Below are 19,212 nucleotides of genomic sequence, written 5' to 3'. Positions count from 1 at the left end.
CTGGTTTTACTTACCTCCACTAGACAGTTCACACATTGATGCCTCACCCTGACTGCGAAACGCCAGGGTGAGAGATTATAGCTGGGTCAAGATTCAAACCCAGACAAGACAGCTCAGAGGCTGGTACCCTTACTTCTCGGCTCTCCTGTCAGCCAAGGTTTGACAGTAGAAGGTTAATGTTCATTTGTACTTTGTGTATTGCATGGACATCGAAGTAGTTTACACCTCTGATGTGCCAGCTTTGATCCAAAGCTGTTTGCATGGCATTTAACCAAAGTGTCACAGCAAGGAAATAAGTACATCAGTGTCCCTGGCTGTACCACCACACTGTCAGCGTTATGTCTGCTTCCTCCCGATGGGTTTTCCCGCTCACTTGCATCAACACGTATCTCTAAATTTTCAAGGAAAGGTGAAAGGGACAAACATGCATTTCTGGTCCTTCTTGTTGTGATTTGCTAGCACCTCATCGGCTTGATGTCAACAATATCTTTGCAGACATTATTTGTGCAGTTGGTACATAGTTATATTTGCAGGAAATAAGTGTACCGATTGCAGTACCAATGTCAAAATCGCTGACAATTCTAAAAAATATTTTTTTTTTATCAGAGCTGCATGTTGTGGTTCACTGTGAAGCCACAGCATTGCTAACTCGGTGTTCGTTGTGCTCTCCTTGCCTCTCGACGTAAATCTCATAAATGCATTGAGCAAGTCAGGTGGTACTTGCCTTCACCATCTGTAGACGCCCCAGTGAAACGAGTCCTCGTTTTGAAGTCGAATCCCTCTCACTCTTTACCTCTGTGCACTCGCCTTCAATGCTGTAACTCAAATCGGTCTACTTTGGCTTTAATCTCGGCACAATGTGAAGCAAGCATTTCCAATCCTCGGGCTTTCAATACAACGTCATGACACAGTAGAGAATGCTTTGTTGTCAGGATGGTACAATCTTCATTGATGCCATTACCTGCAACTTGCAATGCCTGTCACCTGACCAGGTTCAGACACTCTGCCTTCCTGCATTCTCTGTATTTTTGCCTTTCCCAGGGAACTGGACATCATTTCTGCACCACAGCAGTGGTTTTGTCTGCTCTGAACCAAGGACGAACTCGAGCCTCGATACCGTCGATAATAATTAGCATCTCAGTCACAGACAATGACTAGCATTGCCGTTGCTCCTTTATTTTTTCACCACATTCACCTTGCTTTTCATTCATTGATTCTTAGCACGTGACGCACAGGCTGTAAGAAACTGACTTCACGACCTTTCCAGGCTCCGTGCCATTTGCGTGACATACTGACAAAATGTATGCCTTTATCTCGACCTCATCTTGCTCTCGGTTCATCATTTATACGCTACATCCGTGCATTGCTTGAACGTATCACGGAGTTTCAACGTCTTTATTTTAGCAGCTATATTGTAATTTATTGTTCCAGATTTTAAGGTACAGTAAGATCCTGACATCCTCGGGGGATACGTTCCTGAAAAATGCCGCGAATGTCGGGGCATTGTTTCAATGGGAAAAAAGGGGGATAGGTTTCTGTTTGTTCGTGATTCATAACAAGTGAAAGATTAAATTTTACCAGCACGAGTTCACATGATTACAGTTTTTTTTTGTGTACTTTGTCGAGGCTCGTATGAGAGCGAACACACAACATATAACAAGGGGAGCATGAGACAACATGGGTGGGAGAAGGAAGCACAAAACAGTGGGGAACAGAGACAGGGGATCTGTGGAAGGGAGAGGGATGGGGCAGCGTACACGGGGTAAACAAGGTGGACACTACAGGGACTTTCAGGTCCTTGCACTACAGGGACTTTCAGGAAGAAAATCACACGATGTCACTCAACATCGTTTGAGTGTGAGATTTGTCAGGATTGGAAGACATGTTCCATGTGTTGAACCAGCTTGTGATTCTATCCAGATCTGCAGAGCGAAGAAGCTGCTGCTTGCATATCTGAGGAGCGGCAGACGGTACGGCAGAGGGTAGAGTCATCAGCAAAGAGATAAAGAGGATTTTTCAGTTCGTCGGAGAGTCTCCCTTCCACAGTTTCATTAAAAATTCTTACAAATAATATGGAAAAGGCAGCAGATACTGTTTCCAATTTTTATTTAAGATACGACGTAACTTTTGATGTGGTGATGATGGTGAGAACTCCTGAGATGAGGATGCAGGTGAGGGTTAGGGTTCGTGGTATGAGAAGAAAGAATGAGACTCAGGACATGCTGCACATAAGTAGCTGTACAGGGGTTGTGGGTAGATGGAGGAGGATGTATGTGCGCATAACATGCGCATTTACAGCTGCTTTCCGTGCTGTTGATGAGAGATGGTTTTGGAACTGTTTTATGGTCATTGATTTTGGGAGATGGTATATGCACGGCTGGTGGAAGATGGTTGTTGCAGCCGCACAAACTGCGAACACGCGAAGCACAGGGCCGCACACTGAGAAGCAGGTCACATTTTATGAGCCGCGAATACTCGGTGTCTGCAAGTGTCAAATCCACGAATGTCGGGGTTTCCTGGTATTAAAGTATAAAATGCAGCCTGTAAACAAGCATTCTTAAAAAAATAACTAAACACATGAACAAAAAGTTCATAAACAAGAGCTGCAAACTTTTGGATAAAAACTCTGGAATGAAATGCCATTAGGTGTTTTGAAATGCTTAGTTTTGCCAATTTCTGTCTAGACTATCAAGCTGGGACCATCATGTTTACTTATTGTGAAGAAAAGAAAATTGTTATAATCGTTGGAGCTTTCCTCAAATTCAGGAGCTTAAATGCATCACCGTACACCCCCCCCTCCTGCCCCCACTCTCTCCCCACCAGTCCATCAATGCCTCACTTTGCACAATGGCCATTTCCATTACCATTCTATCTGTTTTCCAATGGCAGGAGGAATGACTGTACTCAAGCCTTTGCCTTTTGTTGATCATTTCACATTCCACAGAATTCAGTGGAAGAATACCGATCGAATAACTTGTCTGCTCCTTTCTTTCGAAAATGAGTTTAAAAGATGAGAATAAGTATGCCGTGAATGTTTTTGAGATCGAGGAGAAAGTTGTTGCTGCTGCCACTCGTGCGACACCTGTGCAAATGGTTTACATCCCCGTCCACTACCGTTTGGCAAAATAGGATTCTTTGCGATGGAGAACCATTGATGGCAAATCCATGACACTTGTACATTTGCCTTGAGTGTAACAGCTTCGTTTCTGGAAGAAGAAGAAAAAAATGAATCTCTGGGATCGATGTGAATGAGCAGAGTTTCTTTTTTTTGAACAGACTGGAGAAGAGAGAGTTTTCCTTCTTTAACCCTGAAACATGAGGCGGTTTGTGAAGCCTCTAACGTCCGATGATGTCGGCCGAGACATTGGAGGAGAGTGGTGCTGTGCTGTGAAGTAAAGCACGGTACTCTGCCGGGCCGTTGTTCGGAGAGCAAAAGACTCAACCGCTTCCATGCCGATGATATAAGGAACTTTCTCCTTGATTGAGAAAGCTTTCATCTTATCTTTTGAACTTGATTTTGAAAAGCGAAGCTCAAACTGATACTGGTACCACAAACGTGTGTGTGTGTGTGTGTGTGTGTGTGTGTGTGTGTGTGTGTGTGTGTGTGTGTGTGTGTGTGTGTGTGTGTGTGTGTGTGTGTGGGTGTGTGTGTGTGTGTGTGTGTGTGTGTGTGTGTGTGTGTGTGTGTGTGTGTGTGTGTGTGTGTGTGTGTGTGTGTTTATCAAACAAGGATCAACAAATGCTTCGATTTGCTAAATTTGGAGTTACCAAGTTCAAGGTTAAGGTGAACGAATGAGGACCATGCGGAGGAAGAGATGTGCCAAATCAAGCAGCTTCGAATTGATATTTTTTCTTCTTCTATTAATTATGAAATTATGTTCTGTTTGCTAATGTCACTCTCATTATCACTTTTATTATTTATTTATTTCTTCTGATTTATTTTCATTTTGTCCATAGCACGTGGCTGCTGGTTTGCATCATTGCTCGGGGGCGCGTCTCTGCTGCTGACGCAGTTCCCCCTGAACGTTCCAGCAGGAATTTGTAATTTGTTTAGCGAAGGACACCTTGGGATCTTTAACGTCCACCCATGAACGCCGGCAGATGGGCCACCCGTTTAATGTCCATCGGAGGGACGGCAGCACACACGTTGATGAATCAATCGCCCTGCCTGTGAAACACTAGGATGGCAATATATAGCTGGGTCGGGACTCAAACCCAGGCTCGTCGGCACAAAACGGGTTCTCATGAACAATAGGTTTACTTGCAACAACCAAACACAACCAAAAATTGGCAGGGGAAGAAGGGAGAGAAAACCCAGCCGCAAACCGATCACAGTCGGCACGATAAATAAAAAATCTTATTTTGTTGGACTGTGTATCCCTCGGGATGAAGATGGTTTATGCAGGATAGGCCACGGTTTGGCTTCTGCTCACCATTAAGGCCAGGAGGTACTGTTTTCATTTAAACAATGACTGTGGTCATTATTGGTTGGATATTTATACGGTATGCCATCTTGATGAGAATTCAGGACGGTATGCCATTGAAGTCATGGGGACTCCTCTGGAGGAGAGGTCGAATTGTACGAGCATACATTCTGTCCCATCGGGGTTAGAATGTGTGTGTGTTGTTTGATCACGTGTTTCAGGCTGAGGTGTATGGTAATTGTACAGTCTTGTTGGACTGTGTACTTTGGCCACGGGGTCAAGGTGCACGTCCCAAGCTGTTTACATGTTTGATTATTTTTTTGTTAACCTTTTTATGCCCCTGCTGATGAAGTCGCCGGTGGCATTGTTTTGGGGTTGTCTGGATGCCCGTCCATGCTAATTTTCTCTGATTTCTCTGCAACTTTCTCTGCAACCATGTGAATACCGCCCTGCATAACAAAGGTGCAAAAACGGATCCCTGCAACCACAGACCAATCAGCCTTCTCCCAATCATCAGCAAGGTTACGGAATCAATAATCGCTTCAGACATTAAAGCCTTCCTCCTCTCCAATGGATTGATTTCCCATCATCAATTTGGTTTCAGACCAGGTCACTCCACCCTGTATATGCTGCTTCTGCTCTCCCAACAATGGATGGAGGTACTCGATGCCGGACATGAAATCAGAGCCATATCCCGAGACATATCGTGTGTTTTTGACATGGTCTGGCACCCTGCCCTACTCACCAAACTCTCTTCCTATGGTATCCAAGGCCATCTCCACTCATGGCTCGCAGACTTCCTCTCCCGTCGCAGCCAACATGTGGCCCAAAATGGAGTTCTTTCATTCCCTTTTCCTGTCCAGGCTAGAGTTCCTCAAGGTAGCGTTCTGGGCCCTGTTCTTTTTCTGGTTTTCATCAATGATCTCTCCGACTCTCTGGAAAATCCTCTATATATCTTTGCTGATGACTCCACCCTTTATCGTACCATCGGTCATCCCTCAGACCGGCAAGCAGCAGCTTCTTCACTCTCTGCAGATCTGGATAAAATCACAAGCTGGTCCAACACGTGGAACATGTTTTTCAGTCCTGACAAAGCTTGTCTTCCTTTCATCAACCCTCCTCCGTGGTGGTGCCCCAGTTCGCTGGCCATGCATTCACTGGTTCAGGTTCTGTTTCTGAAACAAAAACACAATAGCAAATCACAATGGCGAAAATGATCATAAACACCAAGGTGGGGTTATGGGTGTGCAGGCATGAACAAGTGGGGAGGGAAGATGAATGGAACTTGACGAAAACAAACTCGACACTGCCTGTTGTACACTTATTTTGTATGCTGTACTGATCATGTACGATGGAAATAACTATTCCTATATAAGCTCAATTACCCTAAAGCTATAGCCAAAACTACATATATCACGCCTCCTGGCTGTTATGGTGAGCATCGCCACAGATTGTCTCGCACGGTAAAACCGCATAATCCTCAAAGCACAACCGTCCCGCTGCCACCCAGATGATTGTTCCCGTTAATGCAAACCATTCAACCAAATGGCATGTGGTGAAATCGGCAAGTGTCGCGATCGGTGGTGACAGAGGCTGAGGGGATTGGAGGTGACGCTTTGGTGTTGGACTTTATGTCCATTGGAGATTGGGGGAGTGCTCGTCACACTCCACGTATGTCGATATATATGTATACATATATATATATATATATATATATATATATATATATATATATATATATATATATATATATATATGTATACATATAATAAATATATATCTGTGGGAAACAGCAGAAACTCCACACTTCGAATGGGGTGCCTCATTTTCATAAAATATTATAAGCGGAAGAAATAACATGAGTTACGGACGTAGCTTCAAGACGATGTTTATTTGGACAAGTTTCTGGCCTAATCGCCCTTCTCGGTCTCCAAGAACAGCAGGCATGCATAAAAGATAATGCTCCGATAACGATACCAAAATAAAATGTAAATAAAAAAAGGATGAGGTTCCATAACGGCTCTCACCTTCCTCGAGAGTGAGTGTACAGTATGTACAGTACACATATATTTATATAAACACACACATGAACATGTTCGTACACTGTTTATATTGTTACGGTTGTGGGGGTTGATTTTGGAATTTAATCGGGAAGTTAGGATTGGACAGAGTTGCTTAGTCTGTGGACGTGTAGGAGACATCTTAATGTAATTAAGTAGGGAAACTGTGAGCGGAAGTGTTACGTGTCACCACATGGGGGTTGGTGCGGTGTTAATTAGATAGGGATTAAGACCAGTTTTCCCCAGTATGTAATTTCCCTCTGTGACTTTCTCATACGGTTTTGTATTTACCAGCCAGCCATGAAAGAAGTACGTTTTTATAACAACCACAACCATAACCAGCAAGCCGAACGTGCTGAGAAAGCAGAAGTGTCGCCTTCCCGGGTTTCGTACCAACAAGCCATGCCCGGAGGTGGATGATTGATGCGTGTGACGTCAGAAGGAAGAGGTTTTGGGTTGGTTGGGTTGAGTTGGGTGTAAGGGATGGCGTGAAAGATCAGGGCTTTACGGCTTGCTTTCCTTCAACGCATGAAGAAGACTGCACGATTCTCGTGTTCGTGCATAGGTGAATTCGCTCGCGTGGTGGAGCAAGACGTTGCCGGCCATTGACTCTTGGCTGGTTGTGAGAGACGGACCTCGAACCTCCTGTATATCACCGAAAGAGACCGCCATTCTGCAAAGCCGCAGCATTGGCAAGCGCGATCGCCGAGGAAGCCGCACGGCGGTTGGTGAGCCCTGGTGTTGAATTCCGCCTCACAAATTACCTCACGTACGTTTCCCGCCCAGAGAGCGGCTCGGCACCATTTTTGGCGCGTCTACCCACTCAGGATGAAGCGCATTGATCACAAAGTTCAAAAGAGACCATCTCTGGACAAAGCTAAGTGCCAGAATAAAGGGAGGATTTGCTTTTCTTTTGCTTTCCCCCTTGTCTGCGTCAAAGTCCGTGTGTCGAGGCGCCTCAACTTTACGGTTAATTTACTTCACGTATTGTTATTACACTTTGAATTATCTTTGTAAATATTTCTATCTCCATTAAATCCTCGCGATTATTTTAAGTTTCTGTGTCCGTGTATTTGTCGTGGGGTTCGAGTATAAACTCCCTTGTGCCATGCTTCTGTCGCTCCGCCAGTGCTGCCCTGCCCATCATGCGCACGCCATAATCTTTTGAGGATCACGTGCCTGCCTCCGAGGGAAAACCGCTCGGCGATCCGGGCTGGTCGGTGTTAACCGTCCGTCCACCACAATTTGGGTCGGGGGATTAACTCAACCGGCCAGACTCGCGAATATTCATTTATACACACTGTCTGCATTTATCAATAAATTGGGAAAGTAAAAACCATGTTGTTGTTTTTTGTTTTTTTTAAAGGTGAAATGAATGATTTGGAGTGATTAAATTGAATGAAGTGAATGAGTTAAGGTGCTTTGGAATGAACGAGTTGTTCCTCGTCAACAGTTCCACCACTGGGGAACTTTGTTTTAAGTTTCCGTATCCAAAAAGATAAACGTCTCAGCATTGTGCTGTGCGTTTGATTGGCATTTGATTCGATGGCAGAGATTTGAATGTCGTCCATCGAGTGATGTGGTTGATTGGAATGTATGTTGTGAAGTCGGGATTTTCCCTGATTGGTGTGAAAGTTTCGAATCTCTGACCGTGTGTTCTTAAATCGTGTATCGAGTGTGTTCTCAGTTTTTCTAACATGTTGTTTTGTACATTTTTAACAGGTGATTAGGTTATATGATGCATGAAGATTTACAGTTCATATAGGAGGAGGTGATGGGGAACTTTTGTCTGGCGCTCGAACTGAAGAATTTGTTTCCTTCTAATATGTTTGTGTACGATGCTTTTTCGATGTTTGTTTGTGTACGACGACCACGTCTAATGATGTTCGTGGAGGTTGAGGAAATGTAGTGCAGAGTGTTTCTGACTGATGGAGGACAGGAAGGGCTTCATTCAAAATATTTGGCAATTGTGATGAGGTTGGGAAGTAGGTGGTTATGTATTCTTATGGCTCCTTTCACAGAGTGAGGGTCATCGTGTCGAGCAATAAATTGTGTTTCTATTGAGAAGAGAGAAGTTTCTTCTGCCTTTTTTGTTGAGCAGAGGCGTCTCGCTCCGATTGCTTGACTGTATTGTCTGCTTGTAATTGTCTGCTTAGGGTGAGATGAAGATGGGAGAAGGTAAGAGTGTGTGTCTGTTGATTTGGTGTACAGTTCTGTTTCGAGTCTGTTGTTTTGAAGTGTGAATGATGTGTCTAGAAAGTAAACTTTGGAATGTGAACTGTCGAATGTAAACTTGATGGTTGGATGCATCAAATTAAGTTAATTTTGGAACTGTGTGAGACTGCGGGGATATAGACCTGATAAACTGGATATCATCAATATAACGTAACCAGGATTTTTTCCAAAATGCCGTGATGAGGTTGTGCATCGATTTTTTTTTTTTTTTTTTTTTTTTTTTTTTTTTTTTTTTTTTTTTTTTTTAGCCTCGACCATTCCCATAAAGATGTTAGCATACGAAGGTGCAACAGGGGTGCCCATAGCAGTTCCCTGAGTTTGAATGGAATGCCGTCCGTTGAAGTGGAAATTATTTTATTTGAACATTAGTTCGGATGGGCGCATAATGTCTTCTGTAGGTGGGTTTGGGACTTGTCATGTATCTAGTGCTTGGCGACATACAGACAGGCCTTCTTAATGTGGAATATTGGTGCAGAGGGATGTAATGTCTGCCGTGACTGGAATGATTTGGGATTTAGAAGGTGTGTGTGCTTCGTTCAATCCTTCTATGTGAGTCAGAAAACTAGTTGTGTCCTTGAGATGTGAGGGCAGTTTCATGACAAGAGGATGTAAATCACGAACAAATTTTGAAATGAGAACGGTCGGACTTGCGCAGCCAGATACAATTGGCCTACTTGGTTTGTTTACCTTGTGTATCTTAGGAAGAAAGTAAAGATAATGGCAACGGTGGTCTTTAGGAACCAAGTGAGATTGAATGACTTTATCTACCTGAATGAAATGTACGACCCTTTTAACCTCTTTGAGATGCTGAGTGGTCGGATCAGATGGGAGCTCTTTGTAGGTATCATTATGTAGTTGGTGATTACCTTCTGCAATGTAATCTGTAGTCGACATAATAATGACGGCAGAACCTTTATCTGCTGGCTTTATAAACTATTTCTTTATTTTGTTGGGGATTGTGGAGTGCTCGTCTCTCTGCCTTTGTAAGATTGTCCTTATGTCTTGAAGAATTGTATTTTTGGGCCACATTTTCAATTTGATTGTTCAATTCTTCCATATAGATATGTAGATAGGGATTGTGAATACGTGGTGTCCAGGTGCTTTTTGGTTTGGGTAATGTGAGTTGTGGTGTATTATTATTATCGGTGTAGGTGATTGTGTGTGTGTCTGTTCGTGGTGCCTGTTGTGAGGCTGATGGTACTGTGTGTACTTCAGCAAAGTGTGCTTTCAAAGTCATTCACCTCCAGAAATATTTTACATTTTCTTTCAATTGTAATTAGTCGTTCACCTGAAAATTGCTGTAGTTCTGCCAAGTTCGATGGGGATCCTCGATGGACTGCGATTTTCATGTCTCGCCATAAATGTTCAGTTGGGTTCAAGTCAGAACTTTGACTGGGCAACTCAAGAACATTTATTTTATTCTTATTCAGCCACTCCAGTGTGGCTTTATATTTGTGCTTTGGACCATTGTCCTGATGAAATGTGAATCTGCTACCCAGTTTCGGATTCAGGCTGTCAGAGTTGGGGTTAAGAGTACTACCCAAGCCATAGAAAAGCCAAACAGTTCCCTTAGTGTGCATGCAAAGTTTCAAGCTGTTGGGTTTCATGGTTTTGGAGTTATGGAGTTGATGGCACGGACACGGACACACTGACACAGAAGGACACACTGACACAGACAGACACACATGGACACGGACACACATGGACACGGACACAGACACACAGACACACACCTACACACATTTATTAGTATTGATATGGTGGAATGGAGGGTATTGTACGGTAAGCAATGAACAAATACTGACAACACATTCATCTTTTGATGAGACCCTCTCAGACGTCACATTCACAACACGTTTTTGCAATTACTATCTCTACCTCAACTACCAACCAGTCCTGCCACTATCTATCTCTGTTACCGTCTATCTGTGAAGCGTCTCGTTATGGAACAAATTTGCGTGCAAGTGATCACTGTGCATTGCACAGGTTTGCTCCTTTCGTTGTCAGAGCACATTAAACTGGAGCCATCATTGTGTTTTTTTTTGCAATCCTCCGGAAGACTACCGCCCAAACCATAGAGAATTGAATACACGAGTAAACTTTTCCGATTATCGAGGAGTTCCAAGATCGCCGCGTGCCGAGTCAAGTCGTTTGAGAGTGCGAAGAAGCGTTCAAAGCTCCGAGGAAGAATGCATCGTGAGTTTTCATGCGTCGCTTGCATCATCGTGGTGTTTTAACAAACGACATTTTGCTGATGCGCGACAAACTGACCCGCAAGGAGCAAGAAAGAAAAGATGTTTTGCCCTTTTTATTCTCCCCCCTCCCCTTTCCTCATTCCAACCACAACCTGCCTTCCTACCGCCTCGTGTTTGTGATTTGTGCCTGCATGTGCCTTGTGGGAGGTTGTGTGGTTTAACCCACACCTTCTTTGAGCTTCGACTTCACGGACGCGGTCATGAATTGTTCCTTTTTTTTTTTTCCGAGTTTTGATGATTCATCCAGTAGTTTGGTGAAGATCCCCAGAAAAAAGGTCTTCGGGTAACTTCGTCGTGCTGTTGTATTTATTTGCAAAAAGTTAATTTATTATTCTTACCGGAGAACCATTCCCGTTTTGTTTCAGTTCAGTTTTTCTCAAATCGGATCGAAGGTGTTCGTGTTACTTTGTTTGATTCGACTTCAATAGGCTCGGAATCATCCCAAAGCTCTCAATGTCTGGTCATTCAAATAGAGCACTTACATTCACAAATATGGTGGTGGTCGGTATTTTTTTGTTATTACTATTTTACCACGCGTTAAAAAAACACACACACACAAACGTGCAGAAATAACTGTACAAATCAGTATGGAATAGCTTGTCCCTTCGCTTTCTTTCAATAGTCCGGTCTTTTGGTCAAACTTTTCGAAAGGTTCTTGCACCGAGAAATGTCGTTATTGTCCCATTCATGTTTGACAGCTTCCAAAAGTTGATCAGAATTTGCAAATTTCCTTCACAAGGAAACACACAAGGAAATCAATCACAGGTGAAGGCCAATTCAGCCCATCATGCCTGCGCCACATCAACAGCACACCAATTTATTAACACCACATCAAAATATGAAAATGCAAAATATTTTGTTTTATTTTCTCCCTCGGGGAGTGGGCATGGGCTTGGTTAAAAAACACACATCAACCACACAACCTCCCCTTGACAAGACCCCCACCAACAGCACTCCGTACACATGCACACAATCACCCATCAATGCTCAAACGACAAAGTCTAATCAACATCCCCGTACCCCTCTATCTCCATAACTTCCAGGTACCTATCTGATTCTAATTTAAACTTATCTGCTGTTTCTGCTGCCACTCCCTTTCCATGCATTATCTACTCTCTGAGTGAAAGTCCCGTACCTTACTACCGTCCTAACTCTCCTCTACTTTACTCTCAAGCTATGGCCCCTGGTCCTATCACTGTCTTCTCTGTTGAATAATTCATCTTCACTTATTTTATCTCTACCTTTCATTGTCTTAAACAACTCTATCATATCTCCTCGTAACCACCTCTTTTCTAATGTGTAAAGCCCTGTCTCCTTCAGCCGCTCATAGCTGAGTCGAGCTCGGTCCTGAATCAATTGAGTAGCCTTGCACTAAACCCCCTCTATGGCATATATTTCATTCCTGAGTTGTGGTGACCAGAACTGCACACAATGTTCTCAATGTGGTCCTCACTAAATTCCTGTACAATGTTAACACCTATATTTGATTTATAAATGATCCCCCTCCGAATACAACCTAAAACCCTCTTTGCTTTACCTGTAGCTGCCTGGCACTGTGCTGTCTGATTACCTCCTATATCTATGAACACCCCCAGATCCTTCTGCTGTGTGACACGCTCCAAAATTATCCCTTGCATCCTGTAATCTCTATTTAAATTGTTCTTTCCCATCACCAACACCTTACACTTCCTCAGGTTAAATTCCATCTGCCAATCTTTTGTCCAATCTATGCAAGTATCAATACTTTCCTGAATCTGATCACCATCCCCTCTGCTATCCACCTCACCTCCAAGCTTTGTGTCATCCGCAAATTTGGAAAGCTTACTCTTTACCCCACTATCCAAATCGGTGATGTAAATAATGAATAGTAATGGTCCGAGTGCTGATCTCTGAGGTACCCCGTTACTTACATCCTCCCAGCAAGACATCCTCCCACTCACAGCCACTCTTTGCTTCCTATCACGAAGCCAGTTTGCAATCCAATTATCTACCTGACCAGCCACTCCACAAGCCCTCACTTTGGCTCACAACCTCCAATGTGGTACCTTATCAAATACCTTGTTAAAGTCTAGATATGCCGTGTCCGCTGCCATTCCCTCGTTCACCCAATCATTAAGTTTGTGCTCAATTCCAATAAGTTTGTGCTGAATATTGGCTCAAGGATTCTCTATGGGGGTTCAAATCAGAACTCTGACCTGGCCAGAATGTAATTTTCAGGAACTTTTTCTCCAACCACTTGTTGCTGGCTTTTGCAGTATGGCAGGGGCATTGTCTTGTTGAAAAACGACTTCTTTGCTTTCCTCTCCAGGAAATAACTTTTGGAGGCTGGGAAGTAATCGTTTCTCCAATATTTTCTGGTGTTCCACATCAGTAATTGACTGTTCACACCTCATCACTTCACCATCACCAGCAGACATAAATGCACCCCAGACCACGATTCCACCTCCGCCATGCTTCACAGTTGTTGAAATGCATTCAGGATTGAACCTCTCACCAGATCTGCAAAGGCAACGTTCTGGGCCATCACTGCAAAGCTCAAATCTCGATTCATCACTCCATGGAACTCTCTGAAAGCAGTCTGAATCAGTGTTCCTATATTCGGCCAATAAGTGCAATCTGTCCTTTTTCTAAGATAACAGAGGCTTCTTAGCACATCCACTTGAGGAAAACCAGCATCAGCCAACCTCCTTGTGATGGTCCTTCTGGAGATGGTCTTGTTTTCAGCAGTTCTGAACTCCTCTGGCAGTTTCTGCAGGATTTTCATTCCTTCCTGGAGAACGAAGAATTTCTGTCACCTGCTATCTTTACTTGTAGTGGCTCGAGGCCTACAGGATCCCTTCTTCCTTGCAGTCGAACCAGTTTTCTGGAACTGTAGACCCAGTCTCTCTATGGTAGGCAGAGAAATAGGGATTTTCTCCTCCTGCCAGAGCTTATTGATTTCAGAATATGTCTTGCCTGCTTGACAAAGACAATGCTGAGCTTCTCTTTCTTTGGAGGCATTTCTCAATTGAAACACAAAGAACATGGCCTTCACGAACGGTACAAGTCATAAATTAGAGCAATTTTGGCATTACATATGTACGACAGGAACTAAACAGTCAAAATACCTGACATACCCTAAAAATGCATTTCAGATCTTTTAGAAGTATACAGTACTGTCAACAGTGAAATATTTTTTGATTTTTTTTTTTTCTTTTGTGAATGAACAACTCAAAACAGTCTTTTATCTTCCTTTTTTTTAATGTGTAAAATTTTTGATCTGTTTTGATTATTTTGTCTTGCCTGAGATATTGACCTTCAAAGATGAAAGACAAAAATACAGAAGTTTGGTAATTTTCGTTTAAATTTTTTTGTTGTTGTTGAGAACAAAACTTCTTAAAACATGAATTTTTTCATTAAAATTGCTGTAAACTGCACGGAGAGCTTTTTAGCTCCTGTAACATGAGTAATCAATTTAAACTGCAACATGTAATGTGTGCATCTACGGCTCCAAATTTGAAAAAATCCAGCTTGACTGATATATTAATATATATATATATATATATATATATATATATATATATATATATATATATATATATATATATATATATATATTAATATATATATATATATATATATACATTTATATATGTATATATATATATATATACATATATATATGTCCCACAGTGTATACTCTCAAATGTAGTGCTCACTATTTTGGTTAAGCTTGATAAATCCACTTTGAAGTGAAGTACTCTTTTATTACTATTATTATTATTATAATATTTTTAAAGTGCCAGGAACACTGTTATTCTATTGTTGTTAAAAAAATCAGTGAATACTTGTAACTCCTGATTTATTGATTGTTCAAACAAAAAGTTTCTAACATTGAACAAAACCGGACGGAACATGGAACCCTTTGTGGTTATGGAAAACCCAATGTGAGTTGCTATTTGTGGCTCTAATCAAACTATTATTAGAACCAATGTACACACACTCTGACTAAGACAACCTGCATCATGTTTGGAAATATCTTAAAATAGAACCTGAAGTTGATATTGTTTTTACATGTTCTTGACCCAAAGTATGCAGAATGCAATATCTCTCGATTTCAAGTTGCTGCTTGCATTGTTTTGGATTTTTTCTCTTTAGGAAACCAAAGTATACATGTCATCATATTTCCATTGTTTGCGTCTACGCTCAATATTTGTGAGCTTGATGAATTTGGTTTTATTTCTCAAGAAGATTGCTCCAATTATGGACACATCTTTATTGCTGCCGGTGTTTTTTCCCATTATTCTTTTTTTTCATATATCATCATAGCATCTATATGGCTGACATGGAGCCAGAAGGATAGCCCAGAGATATTTGTCTGAGCTGTTTAGACTGCTTTTGAATCTCGACCCAGCTCGCCTGGTGTTTCACTTGCAGGGCAATAATGTCAACATGTGCACTGTCCCTCAGATGGATGTTGAGCCAGAGCACCCGTCTGTCAGCACTGGCAGCGTTGGGGGACGTTAAAGATCCCATCGTCTCTCTTGAAGTAGGCGAGTTATCGTCGGCATACTGAACAAATTTAAATTTCTGCAAGTCTGAAGACGACGATGGTTCACGAGCGGTATTTGACGATGTAGATTGTTTCAGAAGTCAAGGATGAGACAATGTGATAATGTTTGACCAAGTTATAAAAATGATCAACATGATGTGGTACGAGTGACAGGTTATTAGCTGCAAAATGTCAAAAACCCGGTTTCGTTCAACAACTTTCAAAATTTGACCTTTGAATAACCTTTAAAAGTCACAAAACAATGGTGTGGACATTAAAATAAGGAAACAGGATACGTGCTATAGCTTATTGGAGTTAGTTCACCAAAGAAGTTCGAAAACCCGGTTCGATTCCTACAACTTTGAAAATTTGACCTTTGTGAACTTTAAAGATCAAAGGTCAAGGATTATGACCTTTGATGCAAAACTTCCTCTGGAACATTCCAGGAACAATATAACGTCATATAGGCTATATGGCATTTCTTACTCCTTGGATTATCCATACTTTGATGAAATCAGCGTAAAAACAAACTTGAAGGGGGCACTACGGGCAAGGTGTTCGAGATAGAGCAAAATAGTTTCAAGACTTTAGGTGGGGAATGACCTCAAGATTATGCATAAACAAGGACAAATGTGTCCAGGAGCAGCGTCCTAAAGGTTTTGTCGGCTAAAAAAACAAAAAACAACTTCCGATATTTCGTCACGTGCCTTGATTCAGCCAATAGTGAAACCCGTCATAATGTATTTACGTATTTACGATATATCGTGTATTTACGAAATAAATAATGTATTTACAAAATTACAATACGATAAATGGAATAATTTTTAAATAGTAACGTGAACTTTTCGAAACTTTAAAGCAAATGTCCGAATATACGTATTTAAAAGTTCATGATAGACGCTCTCAAAAAGCACCGTCTATGTGAGGATGTGTACATGTGCTTAGTATTTAAGGAGATCCGGATCTTGTATATACAAGAGCCGAGTCCAAGAGATTAAGGTTTTGTCTTCACAAGAAGAAGAACAAGAACAAGAACAAGAAGAACAACGCCGAGCTCTCTATGAGCAGCGTTCGAGACGCGGCTAAAAATATTGTCATCCTCGCTCTCAAAGTTTGGGCGGTCGTATGATTTTTATGTCAAAATTCGAAATTTTCTTAGTTCGTGACCTTGTGACCTTGACCTTGGGACGAAAATGAAAAATGGAGCTCCGTGGGGCTATGCAGGTGCCATTGGGCTAACCAAATACCGAAACCCCTGCCAGATTCGACAAACCCCCGAGGAGAATATGCAAATTGAAATTGGCTACCCCCTAAAAACACAATTCGCAATTTTCTAAGTTCGTGACTTTGTGGCGTTGACCTTGGGACGAAAATGAAAAATCGAGCTCTGTGCGGCTATGCAGGTGCCATTGGGCTAACCAAATACTGAAACTCCTGCCAGATTCGACAAACCCCTCGGAGAAGAAAAATTTTAAGTCAAAATTCGCAATTTTCCAAGTTTCCTGACCTTGTGACCTTGACCTTGGGACGAAAATGAAAAATCGAGCTCCGTGGGGCTATGCAGGTGCCATTGGGCTAACCAAATACCAAAACCCCTCTCAGATTTGACAAAACCCCAAGGAGAAGATTCAAATTGAAATCGGCTACCCCCTAAAAACACATTTTTTTTTTGGGCGTGGCTCCGCCCATAATGGGCGCACTTTGCCCATTTTCAGGAAAACACAACTAGATCATGATATAAAACTCCCACCAAAATTTTATCAGGATCGGATCAAAACCCACGGAGCTATGCGCGGGACAGACAGACAGACAGACAGACACACAACAATTACGAATATAGTGGTCACTTATTTTTTTCGTGAAAATATTTTTTCACTTTTTTCGTGAACCAATTTAAGTTGCAGGTAGCAAATGGTCTGCTCTTGGAGGTTCCTCGACACTACATTATACTGCTTGCTATCTCTGGGTGTGGTTGCGGTCTGGGAAGTAGTTCCTGCACGACGTACAAATTCACCACGTTGTTTGCATGTTTTGTGTGAAGAGCCATCTTCGACTACGAAGGGCAACAAATTCCATTGCTGACATGGCTGTCGTGAGGAACATGAAATCTTCATAAACCAAGCTATAATATTTATAAAGACACTTTATTCTGATGCCTTGACCAGGTAGCTTCTCCGGATGACTCAACTAACGGATGAAGTGTTCCACAAATATTTTTGCCCCTATAAGCACACCTCAATGCCTTTGTTCCTCACTTCTCCCATCAATGGAACCGTCTTCGAGAGGCCGTTCTTTCCCACTCTTCACTCCAGGGATTCAAGCATCTCATGTCATCTTCCAACCTGACCCTTTATTACCCCCATAAACCCTTCCTAATCCAACCTCCTTACTTGCTGGTTTCAGTGTTTCCACCCCTCCTCATTTCTTTGCTGGTTGTACCCACTTGTTGCCTTGATACCCAACTGTCAGTTCAACCTTACTATTTCCTGAGCCCTGATCCTGTTTAAAAAAATTAATAAATCAATAAAAAGTATGAATTCTGAAGTTTTCACACACACCTCATGCACCGCACACAAATATCGTGTAATAGTCCCCTGAAGTCAAACACCTGTTTTTGAGACAAATGAGATGCAATGAACATTTGGCTGAATATCCATCTGTGCTGTTCATTCAACTACTCGACATTCCCTTTATCGATATGTTTTTGTTTTGAACCATAAACTCAGATAGCATCTATCGTGTTGTTCGGCCTTGCTTCAAACTTTCTTCCTCCTTCCCAATTTTTGCTGGTAAGCAATTCTTTGTCGGTTTCACCACAGGCCGTGCTGTGTAGGGCATCTATTTATTTATTTATTGCTTGTTTGTTTGTTTGTTTATTTTTTGGTTTTATTTAATTAATGTTTGTGTTTATTTACTATATCTTGCCCGGTCAGCGTTACCTCTCATGTTGACTCCCTGAGGTCCATCTCAATAATTATTGACTAGTTTTTTAATTTGTAGTCCTGATTTTCTTTCGATTCTGATTCTGCATTCTTTCTTTGCGCTTGTAACACGGCTCTTCTCCAAGATACTTCGAATGGACCACGGTCCATGGTCCATGGTCTTCGTCTTCTTTTGCACATACTGTACCGCCTTGCTGAGAATTTTGTCTTTTCTCAGATTCTTTGCTGTATTTTTGTTTTCCCCCCTCTTCTACAGTATTTCACATATTGGTCGAAATGGTTTGCCTTGTTTTTATATTTAAAAATAAGTAATATTTTAAAATTTTAATCCCACAATCCAGGTTATGCTCCCTACCTGGATCACACATTAGATTACGCTTTATCTGACACCTCAACTCCTGTTCCTCTTTTTTTTTCCCCCCATTTGAGCAGGTAATGCACCGCCATCTCGTGTCACCCTGGCCCATCCCTACTATGTTATCTCTATCCACGTTGACCCGATCTAACTAAACCCTCTTACTTTCAGCTTACTGTGTTTCATCCACCTCCACTCTCTCACTTTTTTTTTTTTTTCAAATTTGCTTGCTGCCCCAGTGGCCTGACTGTCAGTACAGTATGATGTTTTTTTTTTACTGTCTTTAACCTTACTCTTCCATGATCCTCAATATTGTGGAGAAAATAATTCAAGTTAACGAATATAGAGTCCATGGTAGGACGAATGCTTGCTAAGACTATTGATCTGAGGAATTGTATCTGGTTGGCTTA

The 19,212-nt window shown here is 41.9% G+C and overlaps 1 protein-coding gene across 5 annotated transcripts in view; it reads left to right on the top strand.

Moving 5' to 3' along the window:
- The window catches only part of BIN3 (bridging integrator 3), a 249,286-nt gene that overhangs the window by 15,629 nt on the left and 214,445 nt on the right, over window positions 1–19,212 (top strand). Inside the window, exon 1 of one of the 5 annotated variants that reach the window (XM_085871024.1) lies at window positions 15,427–15,506. The exons of 3 other annotated variants lie outside the window; for them this stretch is intronic. The gene's annotated coding sequence lies outside the window, so the exon portion shown is untranslated. Of the gene's footprint in view, window positions 1–15,426; window positions 15,507–19,212 lie in introns of those variants that run through there. One more of the 5 variants, XM_085871031.1, reaches the window with a different exon arrangement.

The sequence above is a fragment of the Eptatretus burgeri genome, chromosome 1, assembly GCF_056783735.1.
Source record: "Eptatretus burgeri isolate ZD-2024b chromosome 1, Ebu_testis_v1, whole genome shotgun sequence".
In the NCBI taxonomy this organism is placed as follows: domain Eukaryota; kingdom Metazoa; phylum Chordata; class Myxini; order Myxiniformes; family Myxinidae; genus Eptatretus; species Eptatretus burgeri.
This window is presented reverse-complemented; position numbering and strand designations above follow the sequence as displayed.